This window comes from Tachyglossus aculeatus, chromosome 10 (genome assembly GCF_015852505.1).
Source record: "Tachyglossus aculeatus isolate mTacAcu1 chromosome 10, mTacAcu1.pri, whole genome shotgun sequence".
NCBI lineage: Eukaryota > Metazoa > Chordata > Mammalia > Monotremata > Tachyglossidae > Tachyglossus > Tachyglossus aculeatus.
In genome coordinates, this window is record NC_052075.1 from 23,756,740 (window position 1) to 23,779,401 (window position 22,662).

Genomic DNA, 22,662 nt, shown 5'->3' on the forward strand with positions numbered 1-22,662 from the left:
TTTTGGAAAAACGGTTCTAGAGGTTCTCAAGTAAGGCGTTCAAAACAGACCTAGTGATCAGGATAATTCCACACTTTGAGGCTCCTTGTGGAAGTTTTAGGACAAGTTTGGTCCCAGGAGAACTGCAGTTTCTTTTTACGACAGCAGTTAAGCTCAGTGTGTGAAAGAGATCATTTTCAGTAAGTGCAATGAGATTTTTAAATTACAGAATCATATCAGTTCCAAACAAGTCCATCCATGGATGTTATGACAGCCAACCAAGCCCCTATATCTTGTGATATCCAGTTGGGAGAGTATGCAGACTGAAAGCCCCATGCTGTCTGGAGCAGAATTTTGTAATTAATTTTCCCATCAAAGGAACAGGGTACAATATCATCGTAAATTCCAACATAATAAAATGCCAGATTTTTTTTCCACTAGATGTCACAATTCCAGGAAGATTACAATTTGCAGGCATCCTTGCTTTTATGGAGGTGAAAGTTTGGCACTTTCAGTGTTGACAGACTTGTATGTAAAAAAGAAAGCAAAAAAACCCACTATCCTGGTTCTAATTATTCAACCACCTACATCTAAAATCATCTATTTCGTTCTTTTTTGGGCAGACTAGAAGCATTATATATGAATGAAAAATATTTCCTGTCTTGTGGAAAAACAAAACTCCCATGTGCATGAGGGATTCTTTTTTTTTCCAGAGCGGGGGTTGGGGGGGAATTCAGATTTTCTTACGTTTTGTGCTTTCATCTGTATTTACAGTTTCAAGCAGCATTGCCTAGTGGGTAGAGCAGGGGCTTGGGAATCAGACTGTAAGCTTGCTATGGGCTGGGAATGTGTTGTGTTATATTGTATCTTCTCAGTGCTTAGTACAGTGCTCTGCCCACAGTAAACTCTCAATAAACATGATTGACTGACTGACTAATCTAGGCTCCACCACTTATCAAGCGCTTAGTACAGTGTACTAAGTAGTGCTCAATAAATGCGATTGAATGAATGAATGAATCTGCCATGTGATCTTAAACAAGTCACTAAAACTTCTCTGTGCCTCGGTTACCTCATCTGTTAAATGTGAATTAAGACTGTGAACCCCATGCGGGCCATGGACTGTGTCCAACCTGATTAACTTGTAACTACCCCAACACTTAGAATAGTGTCTGGCACAGAATAAGTGCTTAAGAAATACCTTTTTTAAAAAATCACATTTTCAGCAGTTCTTTCCGTTATTTGTCTTTACCAAGACAGCATGAAGTATCTCTTGCTTGATATAGTTTTCTTCCTGAAAAGCTTCTAAGAGGAAATGGCCACAACTGGGTTATTGCCTAAACTAAGTTTTTCGAGTTATTCATTCAGTCGGGCAGTTTGCCCTGGCTTCGAGAGACGTTTTTAAAAAAGTGAATTTTTTGCTCTGTCTTAGATCCTCTGCCAGTATGTCAAGCAGTGGTGCCACTTTAAAAATTTTTAGAATGTGGTCAACATGCCACTGAAACAATGGCACAATGGCCTAATGGACAGAGCCTAAGGCTGGTAGCAGAGGTTCTAATCCCGACTCTGTCACTTGTCTGTTATGGGACCTTGGGCAAGTCACATCACTTCTGTGTGCCTCAGTTACCTCACCTGTAAAATGTAGATTAAAGCTGTGAGCCCCACGTGGGAAAGGGACTGTGCCCAACCTGATTATCATCTATCAATCATAGGGCTTAATACAGTGCCGGGAACCTAGTAAGACATATTTAATAAATGCCGTAACAAAAAAAAAGAATCTTAGTGGGTAAACCAATAACAAAATCAGATCCTGACTATTAAGAGCATCACTGCAGACTGAAGAAACTAGGGAATTTTCAAATAGATGCACACATGTCTTTATATTCAATTTCCATAATATTTTCCATAAATTCATGTCTGAAAATAGAGCTTTCCTTGGCAGTGCTGACACCTTAAAAAAACCCGATCACGACTATTTGAGTTCACATTTAGCATTTATAAGAAGATTTCTAGACTGTGAGCCTGTTGCTGGGTAGGGACCATCTCTATATGTTGCCGATTTGTACTTCCCAAGAGCTTAGTACAGTGCTCTGGACACAGTAAGTGCTCAATAAATATAATTGAATGAATGAATGAATCCCAGATTTGCAGATCACATCAGTTGACTAGACATACTGATTGTGAAAGGCCCAAATGGGAGGAGCAATGGAATGCTTAAAATGATATTAGAAAGTCCATAAAACATAACAACACTAAATGTGTTACTATTCTCTGCTTACATAAAGTGTGTTTTTTCCAAGATATAGAGGAGACTGTGAGCCCATTGTTGGGTAGGGACCATCTCCATATGTTGCCAATTAGTACTTCCCAAGCGCTTAGTACAATGCTCTGAGCACAGTAAGCACTCAATAAATATGATTGAAAGAATGAATGATGGGGGCCACCTTGAAAAAAGAGTTCACGGAGTGAGAGATCTGTGACATGGGGACAAATGAAACAAGGGAAATTAAAATCTAGTTCCCATTGGTTTATCTTGGAAATAATGCTGTTGCATTTATGCTTCTACCTTTTACGATTTGCAGTTTCAACCTAATTTTCCATTAACAGCTATCTCTCAATCTGTCAAATCATTTTAAAATGTGGGCCTGACTTTAAATCCAAAATGTGAATATCGTGGGTATGTTTCCACCCGCGGCTTCTTTTCCTTAAATAAGTATGATTCCATTATCTGATTACACCTAACCCAGTGGAAATTCAACCTCGCATGTCACATTTCAAATGTTTCCACGTGAAAAACAAAAGTCTGTGGGGACAGAGTTTGGAAGGGTGGGGAAGAGCTGCCCCTGCCTTAAATTAAATCCCATTCTGGTATTTGTTAAGCCCTTACTATGTTCCAGGCCTTGTACCAAGCACTGGGGTAGACGCAAGATAGTTGAGTTGGACACAAACAATCTTCATCCCCATTTTACAGAAGAGGTAAATGAGGCCCACAGAAGTGAAGTGACTTGCCCAAGGTCACACAGCAGGCAAGTGGCAGACCCTGGATTAGGACCCAGGTCCTTCTGACTCCGAGGCCCAGTAGGCCACGCTGTTTCTTGGCTTTTTGCTTCTTTGTGATTGTGCAGAAAAGCGGGTAAGGCTCACGAAGCCCTTACCAGGTTACTTTGAGAAGCTTCCATGGGAATAGTTTACTAAATGGATGAGGGTACAGTGGTACCGTCTGCCTTTGAGGGCCTGGAGACATTCTGTCCCGGGACCAGAGGCTGCACACATCCTCCCTAACCAGATCGATGTCTCTGGAATTGACATGCCGATGACAATCGATCGTATTGATTGAGCACTTACTGTGTGCAGAACACTGTACTAAGTGCTTGGGAGAATACAAACAACAATGTAACTGACACATTCCCTGCCCACAGTGAGCTTTTATAGTCTAGAGGAGGAAACGGACATTAATATGAATAAATAAATAAATTACAGATAAATACATAAGTGCGGTAGGTCTGGGAAGGATGGTGAATCAAGGGAGCAAGTCAGGGCAAAGAAGGAAGTGGGAAAAGAGGAAAGGAGGGCTTAGTCAGGGAAGGCCTCTTGGAGGAGATGTGCCTTCAGTAAGGCTTTGGTTGTGGGGTGAGTTATTGCATGGGGAGATGGGCAGAGAGAATGCTGATAGTTTAGCACAAACCATCACTACCACTGCAAGAGCTAGGCAAGCATCTGCCCATCTGATAGTCAGGCACAACTTTCCATTCCTAACCATTGGTGCCTGAGCAATACAGCCATATTCTCATGGACTTCATAGAGAAGCAGCGTGGCTCAGTGGAAAGAGCACAGGCTTGGGAGTCAGAGGTCATGGGTTCTAATCCCGGCTCCGCCACTTGTCTGCTGTGTGACCTTAGGCAAATCGCTTAATTTCTCTGAGCCTCAGTTACCTCATCTGTAAAATGGGGATTAAGACTGTGAGCCCCACGTGGGACAACCTGATCACCATGTATTCCCCCTCCAGCGCTTAGAACAGTGCTTCACACATAGTGCTTAAACAAATGCCATCAATATTATTATTATTATTATGGCCTAGTGGATAGAGCACAGGCCTGGGCATCAAAAGGACCTGGGTTCTAATCCCTGCTCCATCACATCTCTGCTGTGTGACCTGGGGCCAAACACTTCACTTCTCTGGGTCTCATTTGCCTCACTGGTAAAATGGGGATTAAGACTTTGAGCCCCATATGGGACATGGACTGCTTCCAACTTGATTAGCTTGTATCTACCCCAGTGCTTAGTACAGTGCCTGACCCATAGTAAGTCCTTAACAAGTACCATAAAAAAAACTTCAATGTGCCAATATGCAAGAGTTTCTCTCTCCAAGACATTTACACCTTGGCTAAAGTCTCAGAATAATAATAGTTATAATTGTGGTATTTGTTAAGTGCTTTGTTATGTGCCAAGCATTGTAGTAAGTGCTAGGACAGATACAAGATAATCAGGTCCCAAATGGGGATCACAGTCTAAGCAGAAGAGAGCATAGGTATTGAATCTCCATTTTGAAGAAGGGGGAATTGAGACACAGAGAAGTTAACTTACTTGCCCAAGGTCACACAGTAGGTAAGAGGCAGAGCCAGGATTAGAACCCAGGTCTAAGACCCAAGCTCTTTCCATTAGGCCACCCTGCTTTCCAAGATTCAGGAGCAACTTTACTTGGGGGGAATATCAAAAGTCTGGGAGTGAGGAGACCTGGATTCTAAACTGACTCTGCCACTTATCTGCTGGGTGGCCATGGACAAATCACTAATCTTCTCTGTGACTCAGTTTTCCTCATCTGTAAAAAGGGGGTACAATACCTGTTCTACTTCCCTTTTAGGCCATGAGCCCCATGTGAGTCCCAGAGTTGATCTGAGTGAATTGTGCTTACACAGTGCTTGGTACAGGGAAAACCTTTAATGGATAATAATAATTATTATGATTATGGTATTTGCTAAGTGCTTAATAAGTACCAAGCACTGTTCTAAGCACTGAGTAGTTACCAAGTTGTTCAAGATATATACAGTCTCTGTCCCACCCAGGGCTCACAGTCTAAGGAGCTGGGGTGATCAGGTACTGAATCTCCACTTTGCAGTCAAGGAAACTGAGGCACAGAGAAGTTAAATGACTTGCCCAAGATCAGACAGCAGGCACATGGAAGAGCTGGGATAGGACCCAATCCTTTGCTTTCCTGGCTTGGGTTATTTCCACTAAGACATGGCTGTTCCCAGATACTATTATTATTATTATTATTATTATCATCATCATCATCATCATCATCATTATCTCACTGCCAGCTGCTTCCCTTTTGAAATGAAGGGCAGCTCTAAATTAATAGAGGAAAGAATATATTTTTAAATGTTTATAGCATGCCACTGATTGGTCACATTGGTTATTATGGTCATGCCTGCAGGGATTTAATATAGGAAGACTAACATCTTTCTTTTACGATCTGGCTTCCATTGGTCTTGTCGTTCCCCACCCTCCCCCTCTGAGCCGGCTTCTGGGGTTTTGCTGAAGCTGTTCAACAACTGGCACATCAGGGAAGTCTCAAAAAAAGAGCTTTCCTGACCAAATCTTGAAACATGTACACTACAGGTCAACTTATATTTTTGAAGGGAGGTTGCCTGCAGAAACTTCCATTTTGTACCGAATATGTCCAATAGTCAACTAACATTTGGTGTAAACCTAATAGAAGCAGGGATTGTGCTGGGTCTTGTCTTGTCTTATGCCTTCGAGTCGTTTCCAGCCCATGGCAACATCACGGACACATCTCTCCCGGAACGCCCTGCTCTCCATCTGCAATCGTGCTGATAGTGTATCCATAGAGTTTCTTGGTAAAAATACAGAAGTGGTTCACCAATGCCTCCTTCTGAGTAGTAAACTCGAGACTCCACCCTCAACTCTGTAAGCCCACTTCTAGACTGTGAGCCCACTGTTGGGTGGGGACCGTCTCTATATGTTGCCAACTTGTACTTCCCAAGCGCTTAGTACAGTGCTCTGCACACAGTAAGCGCTCAATAAATACGATTGAATGAGTGAATGAATGACTCTCTCCCAGCACAGGTAAGTTTTGAGTTGTAGCAGATTGCCTTCCACTCACTAGCCCCTGGCCAAGCTAGGAATGGAATGGGTAGGCCTCTGCTTAACTCTCCCTCCCATAGCCAAGACTGGTAGAGTACTGGAACTAATGCTCTGCGAGCCTCAGGTCACAAGTCTTCCTCCAGATCTATCCTGCAAGTTCTAAAGCCAGCGGACCTCGTGATTGATAGACTGCTATTAATCAATCCATCAATGCTATTCATTGGTGCTTACTGTGTGCAGAGCTCTGTGCTAAAGTGCTTGGGAAAGGACAATAGAATTGGTGGACATGTTCCCTCCCCACTCAGAGCTGACAGTCTATAGGAGGAGGCAGGTATCAAAATGGATTGCGGACAGGGGTGGGGATTTTTCCTCAGTTCTATCCTGGATTCTGGCTCTGGCCAAAGATCCATGGGGCAGGCACCGGGGAGCAGGCCTTCCATATAGTGGTTGAGAGGAGTTCTGAGGCATCATTTCTCTCAGACACAAGCCTGAGGGGAGATGCATATAACAACACACTCTCCGGGAGAAGCAACCTCTCTACAGAGCTTTCTTCCTGACTTGTGTTAGTGCTTGCGCTGCTTACCAGCAGCTCCCATGTGTCGGGAGCAACTCCAGGTTTCAAAGTCTGAACTGACGGGGCACCTGTCCACTGATCTGTGATAGGACGTAATTGAGATGGAGCAGGTACAAAGAAGGGCAATTGAAACTTTCGGGAAAATGGAGCAGCTTCTGGGTGTGGAAAGGCTGAAAAGTTGAGCCTCTTCACCCAAGACAGATGAAGACCTAAAGGGTACACGATAAACATTTACAAACAATCATAAAAGGTGGGGAGAGGGAAAACACAGAACTGGTGTTTATCCAATCCCACACTACCAAGACCAGCAGGATCCAATGAAGCTTGAAGGTGATAGTTTCAAAGTAATCCAACAGAAATGCTGCTTCACCCAGCAGATGGTAGCAGCTGTAATTCATTGCTACAGGCAGAAAATATCAATTGCTCTGGAAAGGGTCTGAATAAATTCATGATAGAAAGGTTTTAGCAGGTTATTAGACACTGAATCCTTAACATGAGGGTGTGTGTGGGGAGGATAGCTTTCATAGATTTCTAAGCATTCTTTGGTTCCGTTGTAGAAGACAGAACACTGTGCTGGGCTGGATTGGACTGGAGGGGCCATTGATCTGAACCAGGGTGACATTTCTTATGGTTATCAAGTGGCAATTGAGTAAAGTGCCATAGCGTTTTTTCAGGTACTGGCTAACCTCCTCACTGTACCTCGTTCTCTCCTGTCCCGCTGTCCACCCCCGGCCCACGTCCTCCCCCTGGCCTGGAATGCCCTCCCTCCACACATCCGCCCAGCTAGCTCTCTTCCTCCCTTCCAAGCCCTACTGAGAGCTCACCTCCTCCAAGAGGCCTTCCCAGATTGAGCCCCCGTTTCCCTCTCCTCCTCCCCATCCCCCCGCCCTACCTCTTTCCCCTCCCCACAGCACATATATATATATACTTGTACAGATTTATTACTCTGTTTATTTTACTTGTACATATTTACAATTCTTTTCATTTTGTTAATGATGTGCATATAGCTTTAATTCTGTTTGTTCTGACAATTTTGACACCTGTCTACAAGTTTTGTTGTCTGTCTCCCCTTTTAATAATAATAATAATAATAATAATAATAATAATGGCATTTATTAAGCACTTACTATGTGCAAAGCACTGTTCTAAGCACCGGGGAGGTTACAAGGTGATCTGGTTGTCCCACGGGGGGCTCACAGTCTTAATCCCCATTTTACAAATGAGGTAACTGAGGCACAGAGAAGTTAAATGACTTGCCCAAAGTCACACAGCTGACAATTGGCAGAGCCGGGATTTGAACCCCTGACCTCTGACTCCAAAGCCTGTGCTCTTTCCACTGAGCCATGCTGCTTCTAGATTGTGAGCCTGTTGTTGGGTAGGGACCATCTCTATACGTTGCCGACTTGTACTTCCCAAGCGCTTAGTACAGTACTCTGCACCCAGTAAGTGCTCAATAAATACGATTGAATGAATGAATGAATCCATTTAACTTTTTTTTAGTCAGCCATTACATTTCCCAGGCCTTCCCAGACTGAGCCCCCTCCTTCCTCTTCCTCCTTCCTCTCCCCTTTGTCCCCCTCTCCATCCCCCCATCTTACCTCCTTTCCTTCCCCACAGCACCTATATATATATATATATATATATATGTATATATGTTTGTACATATTTATTACTCTTTTTATTTATTTATTTATTTTACTTGTACATATCTATTCTATTTATTTTATTTTGTTAATATGTTTGGTTTTGTTCTCTGTCTCCCCCTTCTAGACTGTAAGCCCACTGTTGGGTAGGGACTGTCTCTATATGTAGCCAACTTGTACTTCCCAAGCGCTTAGTACAGTGCTCTGCACAAAGTAAGCGCTCAATAAATACGATTGATTGATTGATTGATTTGCCCCGTACAGACATAGATTTTATTCTTGCACCAAGGAAAACATTTTTTCTTGACGTAATAGTCTTGGGGGAGCACCTAACCATTAAATTTGCACAGGCGATCTCAACTTGCTGTTCCCTGTCAGCTTTCATTTACAGTTGGACAGAGGGAAACAAGTGTGTCTAGAAAGAAAGAATATGTAACTTTGGGATGCCTTCCTTCTGGGCTGTAGAAGTATGAAATCTAGAGATGTAATAGTTCAGTTCCTAAATCCAGCCAAGAGAGTTTGTCGTGATCTAAAAAACAAGTGACCCCAATGTCCCATCCTTGCCACAACTCCTCTCCCTTCTGCATCATCTTTGCACTTGGATCTGTACTCTTTTCCTCCCCTCCGCCCTCCAGCACTTCTGTACTTATCTCTCATTTATTTTAATGTCTGTCATTTATTTTAATGTCTCTAGACCGTAAACTCCTTGTGGGCAGGGAGCTTGTCTGCCAACTCCATTATATTGTACTCTCCCATGTGTTTAGTACTATGTTCTGCCCACAGAAAGCACTCAAAAAACTCCACTGATTGATTGCCTGACTGAAGACATGGTGGCAGCAATTCAAACCACCATGAGGAGGCTGCCTGTTTCCTGATCTTGCTGCCTCATCCCATACACAGTCATTTCCCTCTTTGTGCAGCAGAATAATCAGATTTCATTCTCTTAGGGTCGTTTAATTGTATCTTAGCAATCTGTCCTACATTCACCACTGAACAGGAAATTTTGCTCCTCTTGCTAAATGCACCAGAAAAAAGGGTTCCTGTCCCGGTAATCGTCCTCTGGGGCTCAATCAGAGAGGTCGCATGACTCAAGCTAATTAACTAGACTGTCCATAGGAGACCGCAAAATCTAGCTCAGCTCTGATGTGTTACTAATAATAATAATAATAACAGTAATAATAATAATAATAATGGTATTTGTTAAGTGCTTACTATGTACCAAGCACTGTTCTACACGCTGGGGGAGATACAAGGTTACCAGGTGGTCCCAGGTGGGGCTCACAGTCTTAATCCCCATTTTACAGATGAGGTAAATGAGGCACAGATAAATTAAGTGACTTGCCCGAAGTCACACAGCTGACAAGTGGCGGATCTGGGATTAGAACCCATGACCTCTGACTCTCAAGCCCTGTTCTTTCCACTAAGCAATGCTGCTTCGGTTAATTCAGGTTCCCAAATTCCCCATAGCCCAGCAGTTTCCCTATTCTCTGTTCTACATGTTCCAACCTCATTGGTGCATTGAAAGGGCCATAAGCCATCAAGACTCTTTCTGAATTTTCCAGATATTGCCCCTGTTGACAACTCACTTGAAACTGAAAATGCTCAATCACAATAGCCGACAATTAAGTGGATTAACTCGCTGGGGAGAGCAAAGGGGAAGGGGTGAGGTAGCTGTGTGCCTGAGCCAGGAACCAGGCCAAAAGAAAAGGAGAGAAACCTAGCTAGATCAGACAAACACTGAAGCTAAGGGAAGTGGTGATTTTTACTGGATTAAAATTCAGCAGTATGTTTTGATAACAACAACAACAACAGCAAAAAACCTAAGAAATGAAAATAAGACATGTTGCCCTCTCCAGCCTGGCCAAATTCCAAAATGGGTAATTACAACCTGATATTGAAATTCTCTCTGTAGCTTCCATTGGATAGGCAATTATTTTTCACTTCCTGTCCTAAACTCCTTGGTTGGATTGCTCTGGAGGCTTTACAGGGCTGCATTTTCCCCTAGAGGTAGTTAACATTTCATTGTTGGGCCAAGTCAACATCATCATCATCAATTGTATTTACTGAGCACTTACTATGTGCAGAGCACTGTACTAAGCACTTGGGAAGTACAAATTGGCAACATATAGAGACAGTCCCTACCCAACAGTGGGCTCACAGTCTAAAAGGGGGAGACAGAGAACAAAACCAAACATACTAACAAAATAAAATAAATAGAATAGATATGTACAAGTAAAATAAATAAATAAATAAATAAATAGAGTAATATATATGTACAAACATATGCATATATACAGGTGCTGTGGGGAAGGGAAGGAGGTAAGATGGGGGGATGGAGTGGGGGAGAGGAAGGAAGGGGCTCAGTCTGGGAAGGCCTCCTGGAGGAGGTGAGCTCTCAGTAGGGCCTTGAAGGGAGGAAGAGAGCTAGCTTGGCAGATGGGCAGAGGGAGGGCATTCCAGGCCCGGGGGATGACGTGGGCCGAGGGTCGATGGCGGGACAGGCGAGAACGAGGTGATTCTTAGGTTGAGATTGAGCAATTAAATGCTTCAGATTCCTTTCGACTGCAAGACATTAGATAAATAAATGCCAGACTGTGAACGTGGAAGAATGCGGGTGATGTACCTTTTTTTTTTTTAAGGGAACTGAAAAGGTACCCTGATGTTCAAGAGCAGATTTTAAAGGGACTAAGCCTTTGGATAGCGGCCGGCCAACCTTGGAAAAGAAGAAAGTTCAATCTTATTGGAGAGCTAAAAATTAAACTAATCTCCCAGAGCTATTGTAAAACCAATCACAGGTTTATTTATAAACTTGACAAGAAACCAGACAAGAACTCCTACTATTTTTCCTGAATTTTGTAGGAGAAGAAAAAATAATCCCCAATACTTGGGTTCCCCAGTTTATGAACTGAAGTCCAAAAACTAGTAGTTTATTGTCAACTAAAGAAAGATATTAGCTGAAAGATGTCTCAGATTCTGATCTCTCATTTCTTTCTTAGGGAATGGGTTTCAAGGTACCACCAGACTGCCGTTTAAGGGATCTTTAAGTTTGGAAATCTGAATCAATCAGTGGAATTTATGGAGTGCTTGCCTTGTGCAGAGCCCTATACTAAATACTTGGGAAAGTGCCTTATAACAGAATTATTAGGTGTCCCTCCTGTCTAGTAGCTGCTTACAGTCTACAGGGAAAAGATAGGAATGATTGAAAATTTTACATTGGTCAGTAATCATGGCCCCAACCTCTCTTAAAACTTAATGTAATGATGATGAATCTGTGTGCTTAATATCTGAAACCTTTCCAAGATGTTCCTTTAGATCTGGACCATTACACTTACTGTGAGATGTGCTTTTTGTCCTTTTAATCACTGTGAACACGGTTGTCCAAAATTTTCTCTCAAACTCTGAATCATGTGGAAGGCATGATTCAGTTGCTCCCTCTTCTTTCTGCTATGCATTGCCTTACATTTCCCTATTTAAAGACGTTTGAACAAAACCTTCCAGCACTCAACTGAATGTTCTATTTCAGCGATGGTACCCCAAATCTACCAGGTAGTTTAAAAGCATCAAGTCACAGTAGACTTAATACCTCTTGGAACCTACTGAAACTTGGAGAATATTCCTTCCTGTCACATTAGTCTATTTTTAAAAACCTATTTAAAAATGTACTGTTTATTTAAATGAATATTCAAACCCTCCCCTTGGGGGTTCCTGTAAAATTAATCTATCAAGTATTTTCATACGTTATATTTTCCCAAGGAAAAAAATTCTAGTGTTTATCAAATTGAATCTACCTCTTGTCTGGCCAGGGGCTCATAAACAGAAACGACATTTAAAATGGTTCAAAACAGATTCAAAAAGAAACATGACCATTTTTGCTAACACCTTCCTCTGAGTCAGTCAAGCCTTCATGACCTATTGTCATCTCTATATTACAGATGAAGAAAAGAGATGTGTAAGGCTTGACTGCTCAAATGGGTTCCAGGAATGGCTCCGAGGGAGATATCCCACCTCGTCTCAAAGTCCACCCCTTCCACCTGCACCTCTGACCCCGGCATTCCTTCACGCCCTATCAAAGCACCTGCTCACTCCCTTATTCCCTCCCTGATCACCGTATTCAAATGCCACATCTCCCTCCAGTTATCGCCCCATCTCCCACCCTCCTACCATTCCTCTCCAAACTCCTTGAGTGAGTTTTCTACATCCCCTTCCTCCACCTCCTCTCCTCCAATTCTCTCCTTGACCCCCCCAGTCTTCCCACTGAATTGGAATCTGTCCACTTATTCATTCCACTGAAACTGCCCTCTTAAGGATCACCGCTGATCTATCTCTGCCTTGCTAAATCCAGCGGCCTTTACTCCCTCCTAATCCTAATCCTCCATGACCTCTCTGCTGCCTTCAACGCCCCCTTCTCTTGGAAACTTTATCCAACCTCATCTGCACTGACACTGACTTCTCCTGGCTATTTCTCTGGCTGCTTCTTCTCAGTCTCTTTTCTCTTCTTCTGCCTCCCACCTCCTAAATATATTTTGGGAAAGAGCAGGTCACACCTCTTTAGGGGTGTTGAGAAGCAACATGGTGTAGTGGATAGAGCACGGGCCTGAAAGACAGAAGGTCATGGGTTCTAATTCTGGCTCTGCCACTTGTCTGCTATGTGCCCAAGGGGACAAGGCATTTCACTTTTCTGGGCCTCAGTTACCTCTTCTTTAAAATGGAGATTGAGACTGTGAGCCTCACGTGGGACAGAGACTGTGTCCAACCCAATTTGCATGTATCTACCTCAGCACTTAGTACAGTGCCTGGCACATAGGCTTAACAAATGCCATAATTATTATTATTATTATTCCCCACCTCTTCTGCTTTTGCTGGTGCTCCTTACCTCCTAACAGCCCTTCTCTTAGTAGAAACAAGGGGAGGAAATGAAGAACAAAGCCCTATCCATCCCCTTCCAGCAAGAAGTGTAGAGAAATAATTTGCATTTTGAAAAAATTATCAGGTGGGTAGGGTCTTTGGTTTTCCGTGGGCTTCCTTAACCCACTCCACCTTCAATTCTCTCAGCTGCCTGCTGAAAGTTTTAGGGTCACTCAAATCAATCAGTAAATTGAGGGTATCTAGAGAAGCAGCATGGCTTAGTGGAAAGAACACAGGCTTGGGAGTCAGAGAAAGTGGGTTCTAATCCTGGCTCTGTCACTTGTCTGCTGTGTGACCCTGGGCAAGCCCCATAACTTCTCTGTGCCTCAGTTATCTCATCTGTAAAATGGGGATTAAGACTGTGAGCCCCATGTGGGACAACCTGATTACCTTGTATCTACCCCAGCACTTAGAACAGTGCTTGGCACATAGTAAGCATTTAACAAAAACCACAATTATCATTATTATTATTAAAGAGCACTTACTGAGTCTAGAGCACTACACTAAATGCTTGGCAGTGTGGTGGGTTGGGTGTATTAAGAGAGAAGCAATGAGCAAGTCACTGAACTTCTTTGTGTCTCAGTTTCCTCATGATAAAACAGTTGATAAAGCAAGCACTGAGTTTCATATTGATCAATCAGTGGCATTTATTGAGTGCTTTCTGGGTGCAGAGCACTGTACTAAATGCTTAGGAAACTACAGTACAACAGAGTTGGTAGACCCATTCCCTGCCCACCGGTAGTTTGTCTAGAGGGGAAGACAGATATTAAAATAAATTACAGCTGTGTACACAAGTAGGGTGAATATCAAATGCTTAAAGGGAACAATTCTATTTGTAAACACTAGAGTTGGCTTAAAATACAAATAGAAGTTAGTAATAATAGTGGAAGGTCAGAATAATAAACACATTAAAAAAGGGCTAGTTTAATTCATATTTTTGAAGTAGGATGATACAACTTGCAGCCATTTTCTCCAGTCCTCAAGACAGTATTCAACACAAACCATTGATTGGCTGATTTGTGCTTCAGAGAGAGATAAAAGACAGAGTCCAAAGCAGTGGCTTCATAGTAATTCCAAAATACTTGAAAATGTGAGGAAAGCACAATTTAAGTATTTGTAAAATCTCCTCTCCTCCTACCTCTCCCCACTCTCCGTTTTTCCACCTCCATCTAGTCTCCGATGAAACTTTCCCTCTGGGGTCTCGGCCTGCCTCCCAAATCCCAGTGTCCAGATTTACCAGCTTAGTACGGTGCCCTGCACACAGGAAGCAATCAATAAATTGATTGATTGATTGAAAGGATTATGAAATTGTTTTGCTATTTCTCCATATGCAACACATGCTCAATCCTTGACTATGGAGCAAATTATTTTTATAAAAAAATACAAAAAGCCAAACGGCAACTACCTAATAATAATAATTTTGGTATTTGTTAAGTGCTTGCTATTTGCCAAGCACTGAAGTAGATACAAGAAAATCAGGTTGAACACAGTCCCTTTCCCACACTCACACTCTTAATCCACATTTTACAGATGAGGCAGTTGAGGCCCTGATAACTGACTTGCCCAAGGTCACATAGCAGACATATGGGAGATGTAGGATTAGAACCCAGGTCCTTCTGACTCCAAGGCCCATTGTCTATCCACTAAACCACACTGCTTCATAGTCTAGCCCTAAAATTGTCTTTCCCACCACCAACATTTGTCTCGGGGGGTGAGGAGGGGGCCGCGACCACCCACTCAGTTGACCCAGTGGCTATTCCCGTTTTACCAGCCACCAAATTGTGCCTTCAATAAGGGAGGACACTCCAGGCCCAGGACATGCTGGCCACGGCCTGTGGCTGTGTTGGGAGAGGAGAAATTAGAAAATATATGGAATGATAGTCGGTAGTGTCTCATTAATAATTCTCAGGATTATTTGTGAGGTCATTTCAGAGCATTTTAGGCCCCCCCAGGGAAAGAGGAAATGGCCATTGAACCAGTAAAGCTTGCCTCTTTAACAAAGTGGGGCTGACTTTAATTCAGGCTCCTGGCAGTGAAGGTAATTAGACTAATTCTTTTATCTCCTAGACTACCAAAGCAAGAGATTCAATTATCTCAGGAGGACAAGAAACAAGCATCTATCCTCTGACAATTGTGTTTTTTTCTTTAATCTTGATTTCAGTGATTTGGAGTATTGTTGATATTTAGTTTGGGATAATATGGCTGGTAGTACTTTAATTAATCAGATGAGCTATTTCTTGATTGCTTGTGTATACAGATTTTTAAATGTATGCATTACCTCTGGAGTAATTTTCACATCATCCTTGATGTATTAATGCATTTCATGTTATTTCATGATAGCTTACACTGCTTCTGGTTGACTGTTTAGTGCTAAACCTCGTTTTAACCTTTCCTATCCATTCACCACTTGAATTTTTTTGCCTACAGCTCTTATTTTTAATTCACAGGAAAATCGAGAACATTTTGTAATTTGGGAAGAATATGGATTATTGAAGTGCAGGTAGTTAAGTGAACAAAGAAGACATTCTCAATCATAGTAAATCAATAACCAAATATTTTAGTGGCTATACCCAGAACAAAATTGAACCCTTCAATCAGTACAATTATCAGCCAGGCTTTTCAAGGAAATGGAGACACAGGCCTGGCTTCCAGGAGATAGGGTTCCAAAGCAACCCATTCTGTCACATAATAAAATAGTTTTATCAACAGTAGAGAGAGGCTTTCAGGCCCAGCCCAGGGGAAGAAGTGAGATGTGACAGGCCCCTGAAGAAAGAAACCCTAGGCAAGAATAAGCCCATCTCCTCCTCCTTTTCAGAACTCATGATTTAACAAAGGCAGGGACTTCACTGGTCTAATTTCTGATTCCTGGAAATTCAAGGATGCTTTCTCTAAAAGAGCAGGTCTCCAGGACAACCCTCAATTCCAGGAATAATAATAATGATAATAATCCCCTCTCAGGGTTGCATCTGGAGAGTTTCCAGTACTCTACCAGTCTCGGCTACGGGAGGAAGAGTCGAACAGAGGCATACCCATTCCATTCCTAACTTGGACGGTGGCTAGCGAGTGGAAGGCAATCTGCTACAAGTCAAATCTCACCCATGCTGGGCAGCAGAGACATGGGAGAGAGTTGAGGGCGGAGACCTGAGTTTACTGTGTAGAAAGCGGCAATGGTAAACTACTTTCGTACTTTTACCAAGAAAGCTCTATGGGTACACCACCAGAAAGATTGCAGATAGAGATCGGGGTGTTCTGGGAGAGATGAGTCTGTGGTGTCACTATGGGTTGGAAATAACTCGACGGCATAAGATAAGACAATGATAATAATAACAATGATAATTTACTCTATGCAAAGCACTGCACTAAGCACTGGTGTAGATCCAAGATAATCCTTTGGACAAATTCTCTGTCCCACATGGATCTCACCTTCCTTCCTTAACTTCCTTCCCTCCTTAATTTCCATCTTCAACCTCTCAGTCTCCACTGGTTCCTTCCCCTCTGCCTTCAATTATGCCCACGCCTCCCCCATCCTAAAAAAACCCTCTCTTGACTTCACCTCCTCTTCTAGTTATCATCCTATCTCCCTTCCACCCTTCCTTTCCAAACTCCTAGAACGAGTCATCTACATCCGCTGCCTTGAATTCCTCAACACCAACTATCTCCTTGACCCCCTCCAATCTGGCTTCCGTCCCCTACATTCTACCAAAACTGCCCTCTCAAAGGTCACCAATGACCTCCTTCTTGCCAAATCCAACTGCTCCTACTCTATCCTAATCCTCCTCGAACTCTCAGCTGCCTTCGACACTGTGGACCACCCCCTTCTCCACAACACACTATCCAACCTCGGCTTCAGTCTCCGTCTTCTCCTGGTTCTCCTCTTATCTCTCCGGCAGTTCATTCTCAGTCTCCTTTTTGGACTCCTCCTCCCTTTCCCATCCCCTTACTGTAGGAGTTCCTCAAGCGTCAGTTCTTGGTCCCCTTCTGTTCTCTATCTACACTCACTCCCTTGGTGAACTCATTCGCTTCCATGGCTTCAGTTATCATCTTTATGCTGATGACACCCAAATCTACATCTCTGCCCCTGCTCTCCCGCCTTCCAGGCTCGTATCTCCTCCTGCCTTCAGGACATCTCCATCTGGATGTCTGCTCACCATCTAAAACTCTGTATGTCCAAGACTGAACTCCTTATCTTCCCTCCCAAACCCTGCCCTCTCCCTGACTTTCCCAACATGGCACTACCATCCTTCCCATCTCACAAGCCCACAACCTTAGTGTCATCCTTGTCTCCACTCTCTCGTTCGCCCCACACATCCAATCCGTCACCAAAACCTGCCCGTCTCACCTCCACAACATCGCCAAGATCCGCCCTTTCCTCTCCATCCAAACCGCTACCTTGCTGGTTCAATCTCTCATCCTATCCCAACTGGATTACTGCATCAGCCTCCTCTCTGCTCTCCCATCCTCCTGTCTTTCCCCATTTCAGTCTATACGTCACTCTGCTGCCCGGATCATCTATGTGCAGAAACGCTCTGGGCATGTTACTCCCCTCCTCAAAAATCTCCAGTGCTGCCTGTCAACCTATGAATCAAGCAAAAACTCCTCACTCTCGGCTTCAAGGCTCTCCATCAACTGGCCCCCTCCTACCTAACCTCCCTTCTTTCCTCCTACAGCCCAGCTTGCACCCTCTGCTCCTCTGCCACTAACCTCCTCACTGTACATCATTCTCGCTTATCCCGCCGTCAACCCCTGGCCCACATCCTCCCCCTGTCCTAGAATGCCCTCCCTCCACACATCTGCCAAGCTAGCTCTCTTCCTCCCTTCAAAGCCCTACTGAGAGCTCACCTCCTCCAGGAGAACTTCCCAGACTGAGCTACCTTTTTCCTCTCCTCCTCCCCATCCCACTGCCCTACCTCCTTTCCCTCCCTACAGCACTTGTATATATACATATATTTGTACAGATTTATTACTCTATTTTACTTGTACATATTTACTATTCTATTTATTTTGTTAATGATGTGCATTTAGCTTTAATTCTATTTGTTCTGACGATTTTGACACCTGTCTACATGTTTTGTTTTGTTGTCTGTCTCCCCCTTCTAGACTGTGAGCCTGTTGTTGTGTAGGGACCATCTCTATATGTTGCTGACTTGTACTTCCCAAGTGCTTTGTACAGTGCTGTGCACACAGTAAGCGCTCAATAACTACGATTGAATGAATGAATGAATCTCACAGTTCTAAATAGAAGGGAGAACATGTATTTAATACCCCATTTACAGATGAGGAAACTGAAAGACAAAAATGTTAGGTGACTTGTCCAAAATCACCCAGCAGTGTGGCCTAATCTATAGAGCAAGGGACTGGAAGTCAGAAGGACCTGGGTTCCAACCCCAGCTCTGCTACTCATCTGCTGTGTGACCTTGAACAAGTCACTTCAATTCCCTGTGCCTCATTTATAAAATGGGGATTAAGACTGTGAGCACCATTTGTGACAGATACTGTATCCCAGCTGATTGACTTGTATTTACTTCAGTGCTTAGTACAGTGCCTGGCACGGAGTAAGCACTTAACAGATATCATTAAAAAAATTTGCAGACCTGTGATTAGAACCCTGATCCTTTGATTTCCAGGCCTGTGCTCTTTCCACTAGGCAACACTGCTTTTTTTTTTTGGTTCCTATACACAATGGGCTATGTTTTCTGCCGACTTTAGAAGCTACTTTTGAGTAGCTGTTTTCTCTAGCTAATTCAGAATAGGATGGGGGAAGGTTCATAGAATAGTGAACACAGGGTAGTTCTGAAACTCATCTGGGGTGTGATTCTATGGGAGACCAGGCAGTTCGTTTGACCTGGGACTCTTGGCGAAACCAGGCCTACTTCTCCTCCTGCCTATCATTTTATCATTAGAATTAACTGCCTCAAAGGCATGTGGATGACTTCTATGCCTAAACAGGGCCTCTTTTGTTTGCCATGGACTAGAGTGACCTCCCCTCGGTAACATACTAGGTAGGTCAATTTGTCCTGAGCTAAGCAGGAGGGATGACTGTAGGGTGCATTTCTATTTATCTCATTTTTTTAATTATTATTTCTTGTCATTCTACAATTCAATTGGATTATTTTGAGTTATGTTAATTAACAAAGCAGGCTTTCTTGAGCGTTTGCAGGGGCACCTGATTTCTTCTTGTATTAGTGACCTACATGAACATTTCATTCTGTCTAATGTAGATAATCTAACTTTGTGAAATTATGATGATGATGATGGTGGTGATTATATTAGTTAAAGCACATACTATGTGGCAAGCACTGTTCCTCGTGTTGGGTTAGATTCAAGTTGATAAGGTAAGACACAGTCCCTGTCCCACTTGGGGCTCCCACTCTAATTAGGTAGGCATTGAATCCTCGTTTTGTAGATGAGGAAACTGAAGCACAGAGAAGCTAAGTGAGTTTCCTGAGGTCACACAGCCAGCCTCCACTGAAATCCAGGTCCTCAAACTCCCAGGCCCCATGTTCTTTCCACTAAATCACACTGCTTGTAGGGTGAAAACTGAAAAATTAAAGAGAAAAAGTACACAACATTCTCCACAGCTGAGGATGTTCCATATCGATAGGTATGTTTGACTGTTCACTCGATTTAATATCATTTTATATCACTGTCTCTTTAGGGGTTTAGAGGTTTACCAATGAAATATGTTCGTAACACAAAATAGTCAATTATTCTTCCAAACCTGAGCTCGAGGGTTGGATTTTAACGTGGTTTATAAGTCCACAATATATTAGCATAATGTAGCCTTTGGCTTCATAAAAGCCCTCATTTCAGAAATGACTAGTGCTGTTGATGTGAGTTCAGATTTTGAGAAAGAGTCTCACTGCTCCTGAGGGTCATTTGAAACTACAGGATCAAGTGCTGCCTCACTTCCACTTCCTTGCCAAGGTACTTGTAAGGAGAACACCTAGTGTCGGGAAAAATAAGGGAAATCGTAGCCCGGACACATCATTTGTCCTGCAGCTGATCAACAGTGAAAATGCACTTGTCCACCCACATTGCTCATTCAAGAGGAAGTGATTCAAATTTAGCCAGTGAGATTTTAATTTCTGTACGCTTAAAGAAAATGGAAATACAAGCCCACGGTATTACCTGTGGGTTCAGCCTGTACTTAGCGGGAACCTTTTCAGTCAGGTGCAAGCAGTTGTAAATAAATGATTTCTTAATCATATATGAGAAAAAAAAGAAACTAAAAATTACCATTTAAACTCACCCCAGTGCCACGTTGCAACAGCAATGTGAAAAGATCCAAGGACTAAGCTCTCTCTACCGTGGTTGATACTAAGGGTTCGTTCATACAAGGTGAGAGGGTCTCCCTTTGGGAGTGGTGGATGAGCCCTGGGGCTTGCACAGAGGAATTGATATTGTGCTAGCGACTTACATGGCATCTTTCATACTCTCTCTGACCCCACATTGGTGGAGGATTGTGGGCACATCACCCATATTCAGCATGCTTCTTATGCATAGAATAGATTAGTGAGCCACTGAAAAGTGTCACTCCATCAATCAATCTTATTCATTAGGCACGTATTGTGTGCAGAACTCTGTACTAGGTGCTTTGGAGAGTACACTCTTACAGAGTTGGTGGACATTTTCCCTGTCCACAAGGAGCTTATAGTCTAGAGAAGGAGCTTGCAATTTAGAGTTAAACTCCAGACCACACTGGAGGTCTGCTCAAGAGAGGCTACAGCCATGCTGAAAGCCCTGGACTAGTCATCCCATCTGCCTTCTTGTGCACATTCATCCACACCTTCTAGGAGTCACACTTACCATTTGAGGGTTGGACATGCTCGCTAACAAGAAGAATCTGGAACACAACCAGTCCACCAATATACCATAGGAATGGACTCTTGAGTGGCTATCTAGCTTTTGGTCCTTGTTCCCTAGAAATCCCTACAAAACAGAATGGGTTCCAAAGACCACACTGGAGACTTAACTTTTGCACAAGACCAACTTCCCTCCACTCCCACATCCTCTAAGCACTCAGACACGCTGAGCAGGAAATTGAGATAGTGACCGGGTAGACATATGGTCACCACAATGAGAGTAAAATAGTCAGACCGTTGATGTATGGTGGGCTGAGATATATCAGAAGAAATGTTTCGTGGACGCAGTTAAGTTTATGCAGTGCAAGGAGCTGGCAGAGTGAGCAGAATTTGGGTTGCTTCTTTTGACCCCAGCCTCAGGAGGCCCACAGGGTGAAGAAGACTGCAGTTGTGGGTGCCAACAGCTGTGGCTACAACTTCAAAGGAACAGGTAATCTCCACACCTATACAATGCGGAAAGAACTTCCAATCATGCATCAGTCTTTTCAACTTCCACTACACAATAGGTAGTGACATTGTTCTCGGTATTTCCTCAGAATAGAAAGGTCAGGGCTAAACATGGCATCGATATACCTGTCATTTGGCCTCAGACATTGATATAAATAAATTACAGATCTATATGCAAGTGCTGTGGGGCTGAAGGTGGAGTGATGATGCTATTTAATAGTGAGATCTAATCCAGGCAGGTAAATAGAGCTGACTAGACTGGTGTAAAATTGACACAACCTCCTCGCCCACATCCTGCCCCTGGCCTGGAACTTCCTCCCTCTTCATATCTGAAAGACCGCCACTCTCCCCGCCTTCAAAGCCTTATTATCATCATCATCATCATCAATCGTATTTATTGAGCGCTTACTATGTGCAGAGCACTGTACTAAGCGCTTGCACTGTACATCTCCTCCAAAAGGCCTCTGACTAAGCCATCATTTCCTCTTCTCCCACTCCCTTCTGTGTCACCGTTGTTAGGTTTGCACCCTTCATTAATCCCTCCCTTAGCCCCATAGCATTCATGTACATATGCATTTTTTTATATTAATGTCTGTTTCCCCCTCTAGATTGTAAACTCAATGTGGGCAGGAAACATGTCTTACCAACTCTGTATATTGTACTCTCCTCAGAACTTTGTACAGCACTCTGCATAGAGTAAGCATCAGTAAATACAGTTGACTGATCGATTGAACATCCTGCACTGGGGAAGCAGCATGGCTCAGTGGAAAGAGCCTGGGCTTGGGAGTCAGAGGTCATAGGTTCTAATTCTGGCTCTGCCACTTGTCATCTGTGTGACTTTGGGCAAATCACTTCAGTTCTCTGGGCCTCAGTTTCCTCATCTGTAAAATGGGGATTAAGACTGTGAGCCCCACGTGGGACAACCTGATCACCTTGTATCCTCCCCAGCACTTAGAACAGTGCTTTGTACATAGTAAGCACTTAACAAATGCCATCATTTTTTTTAAACATCACATATTTGTCCCACATGAGACCTGCACAGCTCTGGGCTTTGCCTTGTCACATACTAATCTAATAATAATAATAATAATGATGATGGTGGTATTTGTTAAGCGCTTACTATGTGCCAAGCACTGTTTTAAGTGCTGAG

The 22,662-nt window shown here is 43.2% G+C and overlaps 1 protein-coding gene and 1 non-coding gene across 3 annotated transcripts in view; both read left to right on the forward strand.

Moving 5' to 3' along the window:
- Positions 1-22,662, forward strand: part of CTNNA2 (catenin alpha 2) — a 1,073,907-nt gene that overhangs the window by 234,145 nt on the left and 817,100 nt on the right. The gene's annotated exons all lie outside the window — the stretch shown is intronic.
- Positions 16,152-16,289, forward strand: LOC119933758. The gene has a single exon (XR_005452632.1). It is a non-coding gene; the product is annotated as a small nucleolar RNA SNORA7 (small nucleolar RNA).